This window comes from Anomalospiza imberbis, chromosome 2 (assembly GCF_031753505.1).
Source record: "Anomalospiza imberbis isolate Cuckoo-Finch-1a 21T00152 chromosome 2, ASM3175350v1, whole genome shotgun sequence".
NCBI lineage: Eukaryota > Metazoa > Chordata > Aves > Passeriformes > Viduidae > Anomalospiza > Anomalospiza imberbis.
Window position 1 is genome coordinate 51,728,462 of NC_089682.1, and position 19,033 is coordinate 51,747,494.

At 37.0% G+C, this 19,033-nt stretch overlaps 1 protein-coding gene and 1 long non-coding RNA gene across 3 annotated transcripts in view; one reads left to right on the forward strand and one right to left on the reverse strand.

Annotated features, from left to right (window-relative positions):
- Positions 1-19,033, forward strand: part of COL8A1 (collagen type VIII alpha 1 chain) — an 87,889-nt gene that overhangs the window by 15,033 nt on the left and 53,823 nt on the right. For both annotated transcript variants that reach the window (XM_068180987.1, XM_068180988.1), the window contains exon 2: positions 1,189-1,315. The gene's annotated coding sequence lies outside the window, so the exon portion shown is untranslated. The remainder of the gene's footprint in view (positions 1-1,188; positions 1,316-19,033) is intronic.
- On the reverse strand, positions 8,299-9,317 carry LOC137468844 (uncharacterized). Its single transcript, XR_010996205.1, has 2 exons — positions 9,169-9,317; positions 8,299-8,827 (listed from the first exon to the last, which is right to left on the reverse strand). It is a non-coding gene; the product is annotated as an uncharacterized lncRNA (long non-coding RNA).

Here is a 19,033-nt window from a genome sequence, read left to right on the forward strand (position 1 = left end):
ATTTTATTCCAGATATAGGTTGTTTTGTCCACAGCAGTCCACAGCCACCTCATTTTGTCTCTGCTGTTAACATACATGCTGGCCACCTTCCTCATGCCATTTCTAAGAACGCAAGTAGCACTCTTCAGAGCAAAGAGAAACTGCTGATGCTCCCAAACTGCCATGGATATCCCAAATAATAGTGAACCAAATTTCCTAATGTCTGTGATTGCATTTGCCCATTTGTTTAATGAGGATGTTAATATTTTGCTTTCTGGGGAGAAATGTTGTAAACCTCAATTAATATATCCATTTCAAAAAGGGCATGAATTACAGCTTTAACTGTGCAGTAAAACAGAACATCTGCATGAATAAATAATTATAAGGAGATATATAAAACTATAAAAATAACTTCTTTACTGCAAATCTTGCCTTAACAAGAAACATAACTCCTTCCTCCCTCAAGAAATCTGAATACACTGACTCATGTCTTTGTTTAAGTGTCATGGTAAATTTGTTCTTTTATAACATGTAGTAGTTTAGCTTTGAACTTTTGAGTTTTGGAAAAGGCAGAGCGGAAAAATGTTTTCATAGGAGAGGAGTGCACATTCCAGGGCTGTCGACTGTTACTCGTTTATGAGGCAGGGGAAAAACTAGTTTGGTTTTAGGCTTTGGTTGATGCAATTTGTTGTCTGGTATTTTGTGATAAACCAGAGCTTACACTGTACACTGAAGTATTTCAATTTTCTCTCTCATCTTTCCAGCTTTTCCTTGTTCAAAATTCTGACAAAGCTTGAAATTGACTGCTGTTGAGGAGAGAAAAATTAGTTGTGTGCTACTAGAAAGAATGATCCTTTGTAATATACAAAGTAGTCCAGTGAGAAAATAACACATAGTTTTCTGTGAATTATAGAGCTGCACCAAAGCATAGTGGAGGAATGCAGATGATATACTTGTAAAAACAGAACAAACCAAAATGTGAGCCTTTCGTGGTGCCTTTGTAACCTGAGCAACAGTTTTAAACACAATTTTCCTGGTCTGTTTCATGTTTATTTCATGTATTAATGTCTGATTATATAAAAAAAAATTAAAAAAAATAAAATAAACTCTCAGTAGCTTATTTATTCAAGTAAAGTTGAAAAATACCTTTTTGCTCTCCTGCCTTTTTGAAGGCTATTAACATACATTCTTTCTTCCTTCTCTTTCTAGAAAAGAAAATGCAGATTGTCAGAATCCTTCAAATTTGATACTCAGCACTGTTATGATCTCTTAATTACTGGATGTGGAGTCTGGATATCAGAATTGGTATAGTGAAGTACTCTCCTATTATACTGAGGTAATTTTCTGACAATTAATGAAAAAGTCTAATGCTGAAACAATGTGATTAACACACCTAAGTTCCATTTCCTAAGAAAAATTATTGCCATCAAAAATTACTGCCATCATCATGTCAAAAATCTTCAGAGACGAGAGGTAGACACTACATGAGAATGCTAACCTCTAGCCAGAGATGAGAACTTCTCCATTCACAAAGCCAGAAGGTGTCAGGGTATTCTAAGAGAGGGAGGCTTTGCTGTGGACATCATCTTCTTTTCAGACATAAATTGAGATGAGTTTCTGCTTATTGGGATAGGCATCCCTACAGTGGCCTGTTTCATAACCATGACTCAGTCAGGTCATGGAAAGGAAAGGAAAGGTGCCTTTCTGAAAGCCCAGCAGTCATTGGTCAGCAGTGTCATGTCTTCCCTCGAGAAGGGAACTGCTCACAGCACAGAGGTGATGCAGGCACAGTGTGTTACAGGAACGTGCAGCTGAGGATGCGCACAGGAAGGCACTCAGCTGCAGAATTGTAGTAAAAAAATACAACCTAAGCAGGTGGCTGTGAGGCTTGCCCATAAGCATGCAGTGATATAATTAACTTCAGAATTAAGTCATGTAAAAAAGATTTTCGGAAAGTATCTCTTCCTTTCCTGGCACATCAGTAATAAAGATACTGTCAGTTTTGTGTCCATTGCCCTAATGGCATTGCACAACATTCTTGGTATATCAACATGAATCCTAAAGGGGTTAAATGAGTTATCATAATATCATCACTCCAGACAAAAAGAAATAAAATGCAGAGCTAGGAGCACAGGAAGATCAGCTAGAGGATAGATACATTCGTATATCTAACAAAGCTGCTGCAGGCTCCACGTTTGCTTTCAAAGTAATGGAATTCCATTACAAAACAGTAACCAACATGGAATATAGCTCTTTGAGGTCATTTAAAGCCTGTCTGTTAAACAAATGATACTCCAATTTTTTTTTTTTTTCCAAGGCTTCGTATTTCTTATATATTTTCAGCAATTTTTGTCCTATCTGTCTCCTAAACCGGCACTTTGGACCGCTGAAAAATTGTTTGCTTAAAGCCAGAACTCTGATTTCAATACCTTTCTGTTATTAATATTCCTTAAGTTACATTTCAGCTTCCAATCAAGGTTTGCTGCACCAGTTTCTCTTTTGATGTGAGTCCACTGTACAGTACCTTGGATCTCAGCTAAAATGCACACCATGTCATATGAACAGTAAAAAACAGTATAGCTCAGCTTCCCCAAAGTAGGTTAAATCAGGAGTTTTAAGGATAATCAAAACCATATTTTTATCAGCAAGCAGAGCCAGTAAGTCATTGAAGCTATACAAATATATTCATAGCCACATTGCACTTCATTAGAAAAAGAATCTCACACCCAGAAACACAAAAATTCAGAATACTGAATAATTGTGGAACCAAAAAATGGAAGAATATGGTGGTCTTTGCATGAGAAGTGCATCATAAAAGGGATTCCAGTAAAACAAAGTGATTCTTTAGACTTTGTATAAACTTTTTTATGCCTTTCTTAGCAGACTTAAGAAAACTTGAAGGACTTTGTACAGAGCAGTATTACTTACAGAAGAATTTTATTACTTGTATTCTTTAGGTGAAACTTACTTATTTATGAATTGATATACAAATACAAGCAAGTATGGAAGTGCATGTATGCTTCCAGCAAAGCCTGTAGCTGAATATTTAAGACCAACTGATAGTCTGTGGTAATGTCAATAGATAGGTGCCAGTCAATTTGATATTTTATGTCAGCAGGTTATTCTACATGTGAGAATACATCTGTGTAAATGCAACAGTATGTGTCTTATAGACATTGTTTACGTGAATTCTTTACAGGGCTTGTGTCTAGACCAAATCTGAATTTAGACTGCTGTCACTGAGAGCAGAATCTGTGTCTTTGTACAATTTCTTTCATGTTTATTTTAAATACTGGCTTTCTTTTCACTGCTAACTACAAAGGCTGATTTATCAATATAAGTGGAAGTTACCCGAATAGCAGCCAACACAGAACAGAGTCAATAGCAGCAATTCATGGCCTTATGTATTTTACTGTGTTTTTTTTAATGCTCAGAGCCCATACAAGCAAGAAACTATTTCCCATACTGAGGATGGAAATACTGCTCACCCCTTTGAAGAATACAAAGCTAAGAAATTAAATTTAAATGATTTAGTCAAAACAAAACACTTTCCTCATTTCAGAAAGCACTGTCCAATTCAGCCAACCTGAAAAAGGGAATAATTTGATCGCCTATGCCTGAAATCACACATTTTTAAGTTGGTCTAACCACAGTAGGCACAGCTTAACTGAATGATTTCACCATCCAGAGTTATTTCCCACGTTCCTTTGTTGCTCCAGTAATATAAAAAAATTCAGGAACTGGAAAGTCATATGATCCATAGAAAAGAGAATATTGTGGTTTCTAAGAAAAATATTTATTACCAAGTAAGCTTTTTTGATTTATTAAATGATAGCTTCCCATCATAGTGTTTTTTGATATGGTGTTTGAAACCACAATGATTGTAAAAAGCCAGCACCTTATTTGTTTAAAGGCACTCACTTGTGTTTTTCTTAATAGAAGTATCAGTTCCTGACAATGCCAGATTCATAGAAGCTCGTCCAGGAATAAATTCTTGAAAAATTATTTTTTTCCTAGAGTGTCCATTAAGCCAGGGCAGGCACTGTGTCCCAGTGCTAGTCTTCTAACATTAGATTTATAGGATGTTATAATTAACAACAGGTGATGGGCAGCACTACATGCACAGCAAGCAAAGTGAAAAGACTGGCAGCTAAGAGCCACTTGTGAATCATCAAAGCTTTTCCCTGGATAAACTCAGTAGTAAACCTGATAGGTCTTCTGGCAATTGTTTTGGGTTGGGTTCTTTTTGTTTGGTTTGGTTTGTTTGCTTGGGTTGTTCTTTTATTCCACCACCACCCTTGATCCTTTTTCATATCAACGATTAGGGACCATCTGTCTGTTTTTACAGTTGTGTAGCTTTTCCACTTCTCTGTTTACTATCTATAAAATGAAACAAATTATGCTTCCCTACTCACAGAGGACTTCTTGGAGGATTACAGACAAGTCTACACAAAATTTTGAAACTATGCAGATTTTTAAGAGACACTTGTGTCTCCATTATTCCAGCTCTTTCAAACTTGTGTTCTGTACAGATAACAGGAAAAAAAAAGTTCAAAACACATGCACCCTCCACTTCAATTTTAAGAAAGGCTGTGCTTCAGCTTAGGGCTAAAAAGGAGGAAGAAAGACACTGAAACACATGAATTGGCAAAACAAAAATATGTCTCAAACGAATTTTCCTTTGCATTGCTAAACAAATACCTTTTTTTTCCTTCAGTTGTGGGAATATAAACAAGGCAAGGTATGTTGGGAAAGGCAAAGACTTTGTTTAACCATGTGAAGAAGGACATGCATCTCAAATCTACCAACAGATCTAACTTTTATGAATAATTCTCAATGTAGTAAACTGATGTGATCATTATGTTCATGTGTTAATTATATGTTGTAGCATATTGATTATAACAAAGGAGTACTTTATTTTAATTTAAAAACCACATCTGTTTTGGATAACCTACTGTATATTCTTAAGGACACTAGTAAAGACTTTAAATGCACTAACTGGTAGAAAGATATAAAAAAAATATATTTAAAAATAAAAAGTACTTAAAAGAAGAAATATTTAACAAGGAAAAAATCCATATTCGTGCTGTAGAAAGGAATGGAGATTTTTCATAGAAATCATGCTCTTGCCAATAGTCCACGATTTCCTCTACAAATAGCTCTTATACATTAAATTAATTTCTGCTGAAGCTCTTTTAGTGTGTTTCTCCCCTCCTTTTAAAATACACTTGAATCAATAACTTTAAAGTTTTTAGCACTATTATATTAGAGAGAAATTGCTATTATTCTAGATTTATATTACCACGTTGCCAACAGGACCACATGGTGCAGTGGTGAATTTATCCTGCTTGCTACAGAGTTTGCACTTCATTAAAATTCACACAGCAGTGCTTATCTATAGCTGAGACAGAACGTGGCCCTGGGGAACACTTGTTACTCTGGGTAATTAATCAGAGGTGATGGGAAATTTTTCTTAGTGTTCTTGATAATCTCTAGGGATCATCCAACTGAGAAATTTTGGCCTTACTGAAGTGGAAAGCAAATTTCATCAGTAACTAGAACAGGCCAAGACATTTCTCACAAAGCACTTCAAGACCTGGTGTCATCTGGCAACGTTTCTTTCTCAGTACAGTCTTTTTTCAGAGCTGGAGCAGCAGTTCATTTCTACTGAATATTTCACATGCATACATTAAAAGTGAATTCTTTTGGCAATCATAAGCCAATATTTTAAGAAAGGTTCTGCACATTCTTTAGGGTAAATACCTTTCTAAAGGGCTTGAATCTATATTCCAAAAAAGTCTTTCAGCTCAGTGAACTTGCAGTCACATCCTCAATAGGAAATTCGTGGTTTCGAATGGGAAGAGAGAAAATACATAACTGTCAAATTGCTTGAAAATTCAAGCACATAGCTTGACAGAGCTGGAAAGCTTCCCCTTTCTAGAGTGAGGCTAGCCTCAAAGATAATTTTTTAATTAGAAAAAGAAGAATGACTCCCTCAATCAGATGCTCAAACTTAAAGTTCTTGTACTGAAAAAATAATACCTTTAAAAAAGAAAAGAAAACCCAAACCAATAGCATTTTATTGTTGTGGTTGCTAGGCAGAGGTTTTCAAATTCATTTATGTTGAGACCAAACAGAAGTGTGTTGTTCTTACTGAAGTGCTTCAGGATAGCTAAACTTCTACTGCATAAAAGTAGGAGGAAGTTTAAAAAGACTGAAAATATTTTCAATTCAAAAGAAGAATCTTCCCCAACCCAAAGGACTATTCAAACATCAGTCAGGTCTCTTAGAAGAAGCTCAGTGATTTAGGCAAGTGTTAGAGCTGAAACTGACTCAGCAATTTTATTTCCCTTTAGCTCTTCCAGGTACATCTTTATTATTACCAGCTGTAAATAATGAATTGACATTTATTTAATATTTTTATGAACAATTCATTAGTTTATCCTTTCTTGTCCTAAAGATTTTTCCCAGCCGTATCTTTTTAAAAAAATTATTTGAAGAGTTATAAATATACAAAATAATTGAATCATGAACAGTTATGTATATGAGACATAAGTTTACATGCTAAATTTAAATTGACTGATATTTCATTTATGTGTTGCTGCAACATAGAGAACAGCTAACAGATAGTGATGGACAGGTTTATTGAAGCTCACAAAGAGAGCTGCAAGCTTCCTATTCCTTTTTTTTTTGACTGACCCCTGGCTCACAGTAAGATTTTTCTGATTAAGAACATACTGTGTTACTGCTGGATGCTCTTGTTTTGAGTTTGTTGTACAAATTTCACTGTGACAGGAGCTAAATGAAAGCCCATTTTCTCAAATTACTAAATAGCATCATGAATTCTAGCATGGATGTTTCAAAAAAGTTTATTTCTCATTGTGATGACTGATACAAGCTCTCCATAATCGATTCACAAAGGGATTAACAATTTTATGAGTTTAGCAAAAGTAACTGGCTCTCAGCATTAATTGCTGCCTTGAAAGTCTATCCTAAACAAGTCATCCTAATGCCTTGGATCCAAAAGAGAATCAGTTCTCTTCTTAACAGGTAGATACTTAGATGGATGTAGATTCTTGATACTACTTCTTCTAAATCAAAGTTCTTGCTGCTATTGTGCTTTTAGAAAGAGCTATATCTCACTGATTGAGTAACTTATGAAACAGAACATTTCTGGGGTCTAGTTACCATGTGTGCCAAGGTCTGCATTTCAGGTGCAGGACCTGGATGAGAGATCTGTACCCACACTCATGAGGCACAGAACTTTCCCTGAATACTTCAGTGATCAGCAGCAAGGCAACCCACTGTTGTGTAAGTCTGAGTACAATTTTTATTTGTGTGCCTCAATTCCTTTGTGTGAAAACACGCTGGTGATACACTCCTTAATGTAGGAGTTAGGATGATAAACTGGTTACTGTTTGTGAAGTAATAGCATGTTGAAATCTGCTTAGCTCACCTCCCTGAACTCAAGGATAGAGCTGTATGAATTCTATCTTAGAGAACTTAGAGTCTTGCTGTTTAACTCTTAAGACATCCACATTGCTTATCTAATCTGTTTGTGTGTCCTGAGACCTGAATCAGCTATCTCAGTCTGAGAATGGCTGGAGTTAAAGCAATGTATAGATTTCACACCAGGGACAGAATTAAATATCTCCCTGATATTTAGTTTAATATTTATGCAAGAGTACACATGCTTATCTCTAGAATTTTCTTAATGGGGACCTAAAATCAAAAGTCACATAGAAACAATACAAACTCCACTATATTTGGGCTACAGAAATAAGGGAAAAGTAAGATGAAGGTTCTTTGCAAAAATAAATTACCTTAAAACTTGTAGGCAAACAGCACAACAAAACCCATAAAATTTCCAATTCAGCGAAAATATCCTTTTTATTTCTGTTCTCTTAATAAATGAATGAATACTACCAAGCCTGCTAAAGACTATACATGGTGTATCCTTGTCATGCTAACATCCATATAGATAAAGACACTTGCTGTCGTTGTATCAGGAAAAATCTGTGGCAGCAGGAGAACAGAGGAAATTCAAAGTCTCTTCAAAGATTATTATGTAAACTTTACAGATTTACTTGCACAGAATTACTCATACCACACCAGCAAAGAGTTGAGTGTGACTGCCCCCAAAACTCTGCAGATAAACACTGTAGAAACATGCTGTATCTATATGTATTTGCCTGAGTTTAGTACTACACCTAGCTACAAATTTTGAAAGTATGTTACAGAATATGCTGTACCTCAGGCCTTATGGATTAAAAGAAATAATTATTAATATAATTTCTTTCAAAATAAGTAATTCCCAACTTACAATATTTTGGAAATTAGTAAGAAAAAGAGCAGCAAAAGAGATCTGGATTATTCACAGACTTAGACAAGATGGAAAATAATTAGATCATCCATCCCATTTTCCTGGCAATGTAGTATTGTTCCCTGCAGTACATTTTCTAATGCTTAGTTTTTGAAGTCCCTTGAGAAGGGAGATTCCAGCATTTCCTTTGGACACATACTGGCACACTCTGTCAGGCAGGTTTATCCTCCCTCTCTTCAATCAAGCATTTCCTGTCTCTTCTTACTTCATCTTCCACTCAAGAATTCTTCCTCCTCCTCAGTGCCAGAGCCTTTCAGGAATCCAGTAGGGACACTCTGCCTACAGGAATAGATATTCCCAGAACTGGATATTTCACAGTATGGAAATGTATAGCAGAGTATTTTAGGAGAGCATTCTAGTAGGCTCCTTTTGCTGGTCCTTGTGTTCTGGGCAGGATGCATCTGAAGGGTTCTTAACCACCCTGGAACATTTTCAGTTCTTCAGTATGAATTTTGGGGAGAATAACTGTTGAAACCAAAGGTTAACTGCCTCAGATCAGGTTAGAAGGACTGCTGAATGAACATCCTGCAGTGGAAAATAAGTACTATGTCACTGGTGATTTGCCCCTTTAAATAAGTGGACATAAGGAAGAGGCCTGAAGAAAGCAGAAAAATTCAGCGAAAAACATCGGCCCAGTGGTGACTGAATACAAACGCCTCTGTTCTGGATGGATCTGCTCAGGAGAGTATCACATATAGGTACAATATTCACAGTCATGCTGTGAATACAAAGACACAGTAGCCCACAGCAACTCATTCCAAGCAGTTATCTTATTAACAGAGTAGTTGCAGGAAAAGATTTATTACCACTCAGCAGGCTGTGTGCACACTCAGCATCATGAAATTGTGGTGTGTCTTTGTGAAAAGATCCCTCTGCAATTCCTGCAAAAGCTGATGATTCCTAAGGAACCCCAGGCCAAATATGGCCTAAGGTTTTTAGGCATCTGAAGAGTCAGGTCAAGTGTGGTTTGCTGAGTGGAAGTGTTAAGCTTGTCAGATTGAGCAATACAGCTTTTTAACCTGAGTAGTCCAAGTCTGCTGCCTTGATGACAGCATTGTACTACAGGTCATGATAAATGTCATTCTTGAACTAGAGGTTTAGCTTTGTCTTGAAAGAGCCTTGCCAGAGTACTCAGGGATATTTTCTGAGAACAACAACAAATGTTAAATACCGTTTTGTTCTTCAGATTTGAGCAGGTGGACTTCGTAGTCATTGGTCTTGCAAAACTGTTTGCAGCAGGGAAGGATTAAGTTTCCATTACCTAACTCAAAAGACTGGCCAAATATAAAACAAAAATGATGAAAGAATTTGGTTGTAATTTGGTCTGGGTCTTTGAAGGGATAGAAACATTCTTGGATGTGTCCTTTGTTTTGACACATTTATGCCGATTACAAATGGAAGGGCAAAGTTGGAGTATTATTTCCTCCAAACCGTCTCAGCTCCACTTTGTTCTAGTGTCTCTGACAGAATCCCTTTGACAGTGAATGAACTTTCTCTTTTAATGTAATTGTTCTTGAAGGTGTTTAAAGCATCCAAAAGAGAAAAGGAAGTAGTTCTACAAGTAATTTGTGGAAATCTGGAAAGTATCTATAATTTGTAACTTATACAAGGCAATGTAATTTTAATAAATCTTTTGCTGCTCTTTTAGAAAAAAAAAAAGGTAGAGACAGAAAAGCTGCATCAGTACCTTATTCACTTAAAATTCAGAGAGCTAAATCAGTGTCTTTTCTTTATGTTTTACTGAAACTGCCTTGGGTACTGCTTATTTCAGCAGCATCAATTTCAGGAATGAAAACTAATTAGTGAGAATAAATACAAGCACATCTGGAGTTAAAAAAACAGGCTAAAAATTAGATCTTTATATACTTCATTTGAAGAACTGTAAGAGCATTCAAAAAGGAGAAAAGCAGAACAAAAGTCCTGTGAAGCGCAAGATTTTTATCCTGAATTACCGAAAATTGGATGACCACCACCTCCAATTTCTATTTTAAAACATAGGTCAGCCTTAAAAAAGGGATTTTTTAAATTTTTATGTAAGTAGAAAAAGATATACTTGTTGCTTTGAAAAGAGGGGAGAAAATAATTTAGTGTGTTTTGCAGTGCTGAATTATTAATTAGGAACACAGTAATCATTGGTCCCACCAGCACATAATGCTTCCTGCTTCAGTGATGCACTCCCTGGAAAAGGGCAGTGAAGCTTCATTGGGCACATCTGTGCAGCTTAATTTGGTGGTAAATTTGGGTTTTCAATTAATTCTTTCCTGGCAAACTGTGGAAAGGCAGTTCCTGGGAAAGCAATGGAAAACTTGTCCCATTTTAGTGGGCAAGCTTCACCCATGCCACAGAATGTTTTTGACAGCAAATGATGAGGTATCCTAAACTAAATTTTAATCTGCACCCTGACAGGAGGTGAAGTAAAGAACAACCATCCACCTCTAGTGAAGGTTATGTTTATGGACAGGATTGCAGCTTGGGCAAGCCTCCTTCTGTTAGGGCTCAAGGTAGTAGCTTCAGGGTAAAGACAGCACAGTAACACTGCAGAGACCTTGAGATCAACTCAATATTCGTGGTGAGATTAAAAAAATAAAAATGCTTTCTATTGAGTCAACAGTCACAGGAACTGCAAAAAAGAAAAAAGGAACAAGTTAGAGCTATGAATGGAAGTTACCATCCGTAGTATTTCCAGCTATTCAGTCAAATGCACAGTTAGCCATAAAACTTACTGAAAGAAGCACAGTTCCTCTGAAGAGTCAGAGGGAAGAGAAATCAGATTCACAAGCTCTTTCTTCTATACAAGCAGCAACACAATCAGGTATTTGCCAGCACCTGTGTGAGTTCTATAAAATTGAAAAGAGGAGCAATTCTAGGTACTTGCACTACTTCCACCCCCACTCACAAAAAGCAGAAGCTTATTTTTTTCCTATTTCACAGAAATCAAAAGAACTTGTGTATCCACAAATTTGGGAATTTATCATCAGAAAAACTAACAAAAAAGTAAAACCCAAAAGCCAAAATACCCCACAAAAATACCCCAGACACCACACATCCCCAAACACACCACAATCAGTTCGGTAGGTAGGTACAAAACAGAGATGTAGGTGGGCAATATAACATTGCTTAAAGCTATTTTATTTTCACCCTAGCAAAACAGGTGAAGTCTGTTTAATAAGCTGTCATCTTTACAGAACACAGGAGGAACATTTCCTTGAGATGCATTTCCTGTTTTCCTCTCATTATTCTTTAGAATGGAGAGGGATGGTGCTTCCTTCTCTAGTTTGGGTAGATGATTCCACAGCTTGAGCTACTACTTTGATAAAAGCAGAGGGGGGAAAAAAGCTTTCTAAGTTCAAATTCCCATGAATAAGCACATCAAGCATCTTCACAAATACTTCACAACAGCTTCCAAGCTCAGTGATTGACACTGGAAACAGTCCAGTGAAGAAGATGAAATAAAGTAAATACAACAAACTGTAATTCATTTATAATATTTTTTTCACATATAAAATAACTTCTTTTTAATGTTATGGTTTTCCTGGAAAGACTCACTGCAGATACAGATTATAAGCTGTTCCATTCCCTTCTCCTGCAAAAGAATCTCTGTTCACCAGAAAAAGTTCTTGTAAGGCAAATGACTTCTGATCCAGTTGTGGGCACCTTATTGACTCTGTATCACTACATGTGCATGAACCACCTTCCTTAATAAGCCTTGGGGATTTTACATTGAGCAGAGCAATTGAAAACCTTTGTGGCTAAGCAGTTGTCAGTATGGGTCTTCCAACAGAAGTCAGCTTGACATAAATAATTTCCATTCAAGTGTCAGTTGATATTCCATGCCATTCATTTCATGGATGCTGCCTCATCCCATCTCCTTTAGCTGCTCTACATCATGGAACCCAACACACTAGAAGAGCAAGTTGTGGCAAGCAGTAGAGGCCATGAAAAGCTCACTGCTGTTTGTGTTGTCCATTGCAGCGCCAGCTCAGCCCACAGAGCTTGGTCAGGTATTTTAGCAATGCTGCGAAAACCACACCCCTCCCGGCTTTGTACACAGCTACACAAACCACTGTCGCTCTTTGGGTGTGAATGATTGCTGACAGCACCCAACTGTGAGGAGCAAAGGGCAGTTTTTCATTATGGAGGTCACAGTCAAGTCCTCTAAGAAAAAATTCCAGTAACTTTAGCTCCCACACAAAGCAAACACACTGGCTAATAACACTTGGCCTCCCTTCTCTGTCAGATATGACACTGAAGCTCTGCCAGCCACCTAACAGTTGCTAAAATAAATATGCAGTGCTACTAGCAGGTACTGTTTCTACTTGTTTTGCCCCCCATTCATGCTGTCAAGGCAGTTTCTCCAAAAGAAAAAAAAAAAAAAAACCCTGGGGTTTTTGACAGGGAAGGAAGACCTCAAATTTATATCTGCTTTCTTTAATTTATGAAAGCTTACACGTTATGTAGTAATAACTGTCCAGGGAGTTTGACACAAGTGACAGTATTTAGTTTAACACAGTCTCTGCAGAATAATTTCCCCAGATAGCAGTGTGCTAGATTGTATGATGTTCAGACTCCCTCTTTGTGTTGTCCAGGTAACATGAACACTGCACTCAAATCAGGGAGACATATTCTAACAGATGCACTGCATTCTCTTCTTTAAGGGTATTTTGAGATGCAAATTCTTTGAAAAATTTACAGAAATATAAACATACAGACCTGAACTCCAAGCCTGTTCTCACACAACTAAGTTGTTTTTCTTTCCTTCCTTTTTAAACTGTTTTGGTTTTATCCCATTATTTCATCCAAGTTTCATAATTGTTGTACTTTGGAGATAGGTTCCCATTTCCATGGCAAGGTCTATTGAACATTTCAAATTAAGTGTTCCTGTTAAGCTATATATAAATTTGTATGTGATAGTTCACATTTGTTTTGTTGGTTTAGTAGGGGAACTCAGATTATGCTTTTCTTACGAATATCTAATAGAAAGATTCCAGTGCAGAAACACAGCTAAAGCAGAAATGAGGATGTGTTAATATTTTGTAATTTGTTTCTGTAGTTAATTCCGTAGCTGATTCATCTGATTTCTGACTGATTTCACAGGTCACTGGACTTGCCAACACATTTTTGCTCTGAGTCACTTCTTTGCCAAACCAAAGAGAAAGTAAACAAACTTGTCTTTCTACCTCCACTGGTAAATACAAGACAGGGCAGGAAATAATTATGGAGACAACAAAAGGAGTACAAGTACTTTTACTTTCTGTGCATAAGCACACATGTACTCTTCCATGAAAGAAGTAATTTAATGCATAAAATTTCAGAAAGTATTTCAAACCCAACAATACTTGACTGTTTAGTCCTGAATCAGTTCTTCTCTATGGCACTTTAAATGTATACGTCTGAACTAAAGGGCTTTATATTCCAAGCTAGATCCTCTGGTCCTCCATCAGATGCCAGTGGGATGCACAAACGTGTCAATGTGACAATCCACCCTTCAAAGTGAAGAAAATTCTGCATTTAATCCAGAACACCCTGTTACTAGATACTTGGGTAATTTCCTATTATAAATGTAGCCAAAATGACACACTACAACAAGTGCTCTCTGACAGCAGGCAGAAGTCCTCTTCATAATGTGATAGGGACAGATTATACAACAGTTATCACATCATTTGTTGGGACACCGTTCACCATTTTCTATGGATATGAAACTTCAAAAACGTTAGCATTTATTTATTTCTTCCCAAACCTCAGTGTGCTAAATGAAACAGACTGGTTTATTGGCATCTGTAAGGCCTTAAATTTATTAAAGGATGAATCTATGGTAAGTTCAAATGCTAACTCAATGAGGGTGTTTACACGGGGTCTTTGCACAATGTTTATGAGATGAAGTTTGAAGTAAAACCCAGACATGTTCTGTTTCTGTTTTGTACCACAAAGATTGCAGTGCAGCTAGGAAACATATTTCAGTGAGTCACATCTTGGAAAAGAAAAAGATAAATGGCTAAAAACGCAATAATAGTAGGATATCTGGAAATAAACACTAACTGAGCTAGCAGACTTTTTTGTAGTCCAGCTCACAATTACTTCATGTTCAGGATGTTGCTTCTGCTACCCAACTTAAAAAAAAGAAAAGGAGACAATCACTTCTCTTGATGACATTACATCTGTAAGAAAGGCAACAGAATTAATTGCTGTTGCTGTCCTGTATTCAGCTGAGTAAGGCTGTAGAAGTTGAGAGTGCAGGTATTTGCCATTTCAGCTTCTAGCTTATCAATGGCCCTTAACATTTAACTTCATTTCAGATCTTGGAGCTCCTTGCAAACATAATGAGCCAGTGCTTTAGCCTTGCAAAGACACACTGCATTGTGCAGGTTCCCCTGCCATGAAACAGGAATTGGCAGCAGGAATTGCATATGTACTTACAGCAGCAGAAATGGAGAGGCCAAGCACCAATAATTCTGTTGGTGTCATATACCTACAGGGGTTTTATTTGCACAGAGGCATTAATTACACATAAACATCAAAGGAAAAGGAGAAAAGGTTGCAATAAGTAATTAAAAACAATGTCAAAATTAAGGCCCTTGATTTCCCTTGGAATTCTAACTTTTCACTTCATCCCTGCTTTTTGGCCAGCGTAAGAACTATGTAGGAAGTCACAGTCCAGTGCCTCTGTAAAGCAGAAGAGTAGGGTAGGTTCTACAGGTAACTTTCTGACAGTGTTTGGCTCCAAATGTCTCTTCTTCACATTACCACAGTTGAGTTAGGCCTACAGCCTTTGTCACAAGGTACACTGCCTTACTCATGTCCTCTGCCTCAAAGCAGGGCTTTCTTACATTGCAGAGGTTTAACCAGAAACAGGACCAAAGTAATCTTTAACCTGAAGCAACCTTTTTAAAAAAGTGTATTACTAGAACAGCTGCTTGCTGCATGCATTGCATTTGCAAGCATATACTGTCACCTTTTCCAAGTGACTAGGAATTTATTTTGAAGCAGAAGCAAAGGGAAAACATCCAACGAGTCATCTGATTTATTGCACTAACCCTCATATACATGCAGTGTTAAAGTGATCATATGGTTGGCTGTAGAAATGCTATGTAATTCAGTTCATTGGAAAGGTTTAAAGGATTAAGTGATACACATATGCTTTTGTAATTACATCAAGATGTTAAAAAGCCCAGTTTTTTTTAAAAAGTGCTAAATCACTGTATAGGATATGCAAGCTAAACCAAGAGCCTACTTTGGAGAGAAAAGTGAAAAGATATATTTGCCAACTTAGATAGCAAAAGTTTTGGCACCTCTGAAGATCTGGAATGTGTCTACACGTAGGTGTGATTCAAAACAGTATACATACATTTCCAACAGCAAGATCTGCAATTCCTCACCATCCTACCAAAAATGCTAAAGGATTCTGATAGTCTCTGTACTACTTTGGCTGAGCCTGCATGTTCACTGGTGCCAGATGCCATTCTGAGTGGTTTTAGACTCCAGTATGGATAGCAGGACTTAGTATCCAAGAAGTCCTTAATGCTGTGTTATTTGTGAGAAGTAAAACATGGGGGCTTACTTTTCTTTTTATTGTTTTTTTTTTGGGGGGGGGCTTCATTTTTTGTTTGTTTGTTTTTGTTTGTTCTTCTAAAAAGCAATGTTTATTTAGTATGATGTTTCCTGGTCTATCCATCTATTCCTCCCCTGAATAACTTCTGAGATTTCTGGGCAATTTGAAACTCATCCTGAAAGTCTAAAAGAAAACCATATCCTTGCACAAGTTCCTGAAAGTCAGTGGGTGAGCAATGGGTAGAGACACAACTTGGCATCTTCACAGACAAAAAGGCAGACAAGATTCATCTGTTAGTCATTCAGTTTGGCCTCAGGAAAGCAAAGAATGCAAATCCAGGAGAAATCAAAATTCATTGGTTTTTCTGCTAACTTAGCAACTTGGAAAACCCAAATCTTGCTATCTAGGCTGATACATAAACAAACCATTAGGGATCCAATCCTGCTTCCCCACTATTGATTGAGATAGGAAGGGAACATCAGTAGAAATACAGTGAGACAATACAGTTTAGGAACTTACTGTTGTATTCCACTCCAACACCACATCTTCCAAACATCAGCTTGTTTGGTTGGGTTCTTTTGTGTTGTGTTTGTTTGTTTTAAAGTGTCACAGGACAGCTACATGTTCCAGAATAATAAATTTTTCTTCAGGGAATATCTGTTTGATGAGACTATTCCTCGAGGACCCAGTTTAGACTAATGACACTAAGTAGCAATGATAAACATATAATTCACTTTTAGGCAGCATTCTGCTTCAGGGTGATCTGCATGGCAGAAAACCAGAATTCATTACAACATTGGCTTAAATTGTCTTGCAAAATCAGGCTAGGACTCCCTTGTAGGCTAACTCTGACTACAGCTCTTGGGATGTCACCTAAAGGTAATTTCCATTAACAAAGCAGATATTTTCCTGGTTAGGCTGTCGACTGAGCAAGGGAGAGAGAGGGGTAGGCTGGTCTTAAAGGAAAATATTCAAGAATAATTCATTATGAAAAAAACAGACGGGGATAGGAGTTTATGTCCCATTTTGAAATTACCTTTTGCTAACATTAGTGACTCACAAAAAATGGATTAAGTTTTTAGCCACATGGATGTTACACTGGGTTTGAGCATGATGGAAGAATTTACCAACTTCAGTCCATTAGGTAACCTAGTTTAGACTTGGGTTCCATGTTCCCTTGAATAAAATTACAAGATCTACCACAGCTTTTGTCCTGTGGGGAAAGAAATGTTCAAAGCTGTTTGAGTGATCTGAAGGCTTTTTTCCAAAACTTCTTCTTTTGATCTATTAGGTTTTTGTAAACCCTATGACAAAATATGAATCCTGATCATAAAAAAGCCTAAGTAGAAAAAGATGAAAGATGACTTTTTCACTTCATTTGTACTAAAGTGTTATCTTCTACTCTTGGCAAAGTATTTGTAATCAGAATTTTATTTAAGTAGATTCAGACTTAAGCATCTGATATTTGAAGTTCAAAATATGAGCGGTCCTTATGGACATATATAACAACATATATTTCAAAGATATTTTTTTTTCTTGACTCAGTAAGGGATTGCTCAGCCTCACATTTTAAGGGCCAGAATTTGCCATTGCAGGTTTAAAAGCCTGCTTGCAGATGGATTTATCTGCAACTGGCTGCTACAAAGAGCATGCCCAACAAACCCTTTTGTCATTTAGAACTTGAGCAAAGAAGCCTAAAGACAGTCAAAGAATTCAGATGAACATTTCTGGATTTGTTTTGTACTGCTTGTGTTTGCTCAGAGAGACAGACTTACCAGGGAAGCTGAGTGAAAAAGTAGGCTGCCATATTAAGAGCAACACTGAATATGGCATAGCCAACATTCACACCAGACTGTTGCTATTATGCTGAAATAGCCCATTTCTGTGTAGCATTCCTTCCCATGCAGTGGCTGCATCCAGCATCCTGCCTCAGTGGCAGATGTGTCCCACTGAATTGATTAGGAGGAATGGTAATTATTCAGATCGTCTTAATTATTTTTTCTTCTGCAGTGCAAATACTCGTGCCTGGTCCTTCCACTGCTCACTCATCTTCAGCAATGAAATTCAGTTAGTTTTCCATATGCAAATTCTTTTGAATATTGTCCTCATTCTAACCTTGGCAAATCAAGGACACATTACCTGGGTACAAGATCAATGTTAAGATAAACACAGAATCTGTGGAAGGAGAACAGCCTGATGATCTATCTTTTTGAAAAAGAATGAGTCCTTTCCAGTGCTCATTTGTTTTTCCTCATGCAAAACCATCTATTCAGCAACACATTTTAATCTGGAGGACAATTTAAAGCACTTCATATTTGTAATGAAATGGATGACAGAAAAATACAGCAACCATCATTCTTATCTACACGTCCCACAGGATGGAAAATAGATGTCAGTGTCCAGAAAGGGGACTGTGTACGGAACTTGAAAGAAAAGGTGAAGGAATTATTGCACTCTTGGGGAAAAATAAAAAGACTGGCCAGAGAAGTGCTGTACACATAGTAGAAACCTGAAAGCCTATCCTGCATTCTACTATATTTACTACTATTGAAATACCAGATTCTATGTTTTGGTTTTTTTATCTAGTCCTACTCAATCATAGGGATTGAGCAAAATGATTTAGTAACAGAACACCTTAAAAAATAGTGAAACATCCTTTAAAATGTTGATGTCTGCAAATTTAGAAATAAATAATTAATTACCAGACAATGTAGTCAGACTGTGGAAAAGAGATAAAGTGGTCATCAGCCTTTCATAAGCAGTATTGCCTCTTACAGCAATACATACCTTTCCTTTTAACACTGTCAGAGTCCCTTCTCTCTTACCTTTGTAGCTTAGAATCTTATCTGCATCCACTGCTGGCATATTTCAAGCTTCACCATTTTCAAATATTTGCAGTAAGTTCTTAAGCTTTTACTAAAATATGAAAACGATCCATATAAGGGCCCAGTTCAACACTTTGCCTTCAGGTAACACTCCTACTTTCTTGAAAACAGAGCTTTGCTTAAGATGGGTCAGGTATAGACACAGTTCACAATAGCCACAATATCTGGTACTTTCCTGCCAGAAGTTATTTAGATTGAAAAATAGAAACAGGAAGTATGCTCTCTAAACTAACTCTTTAG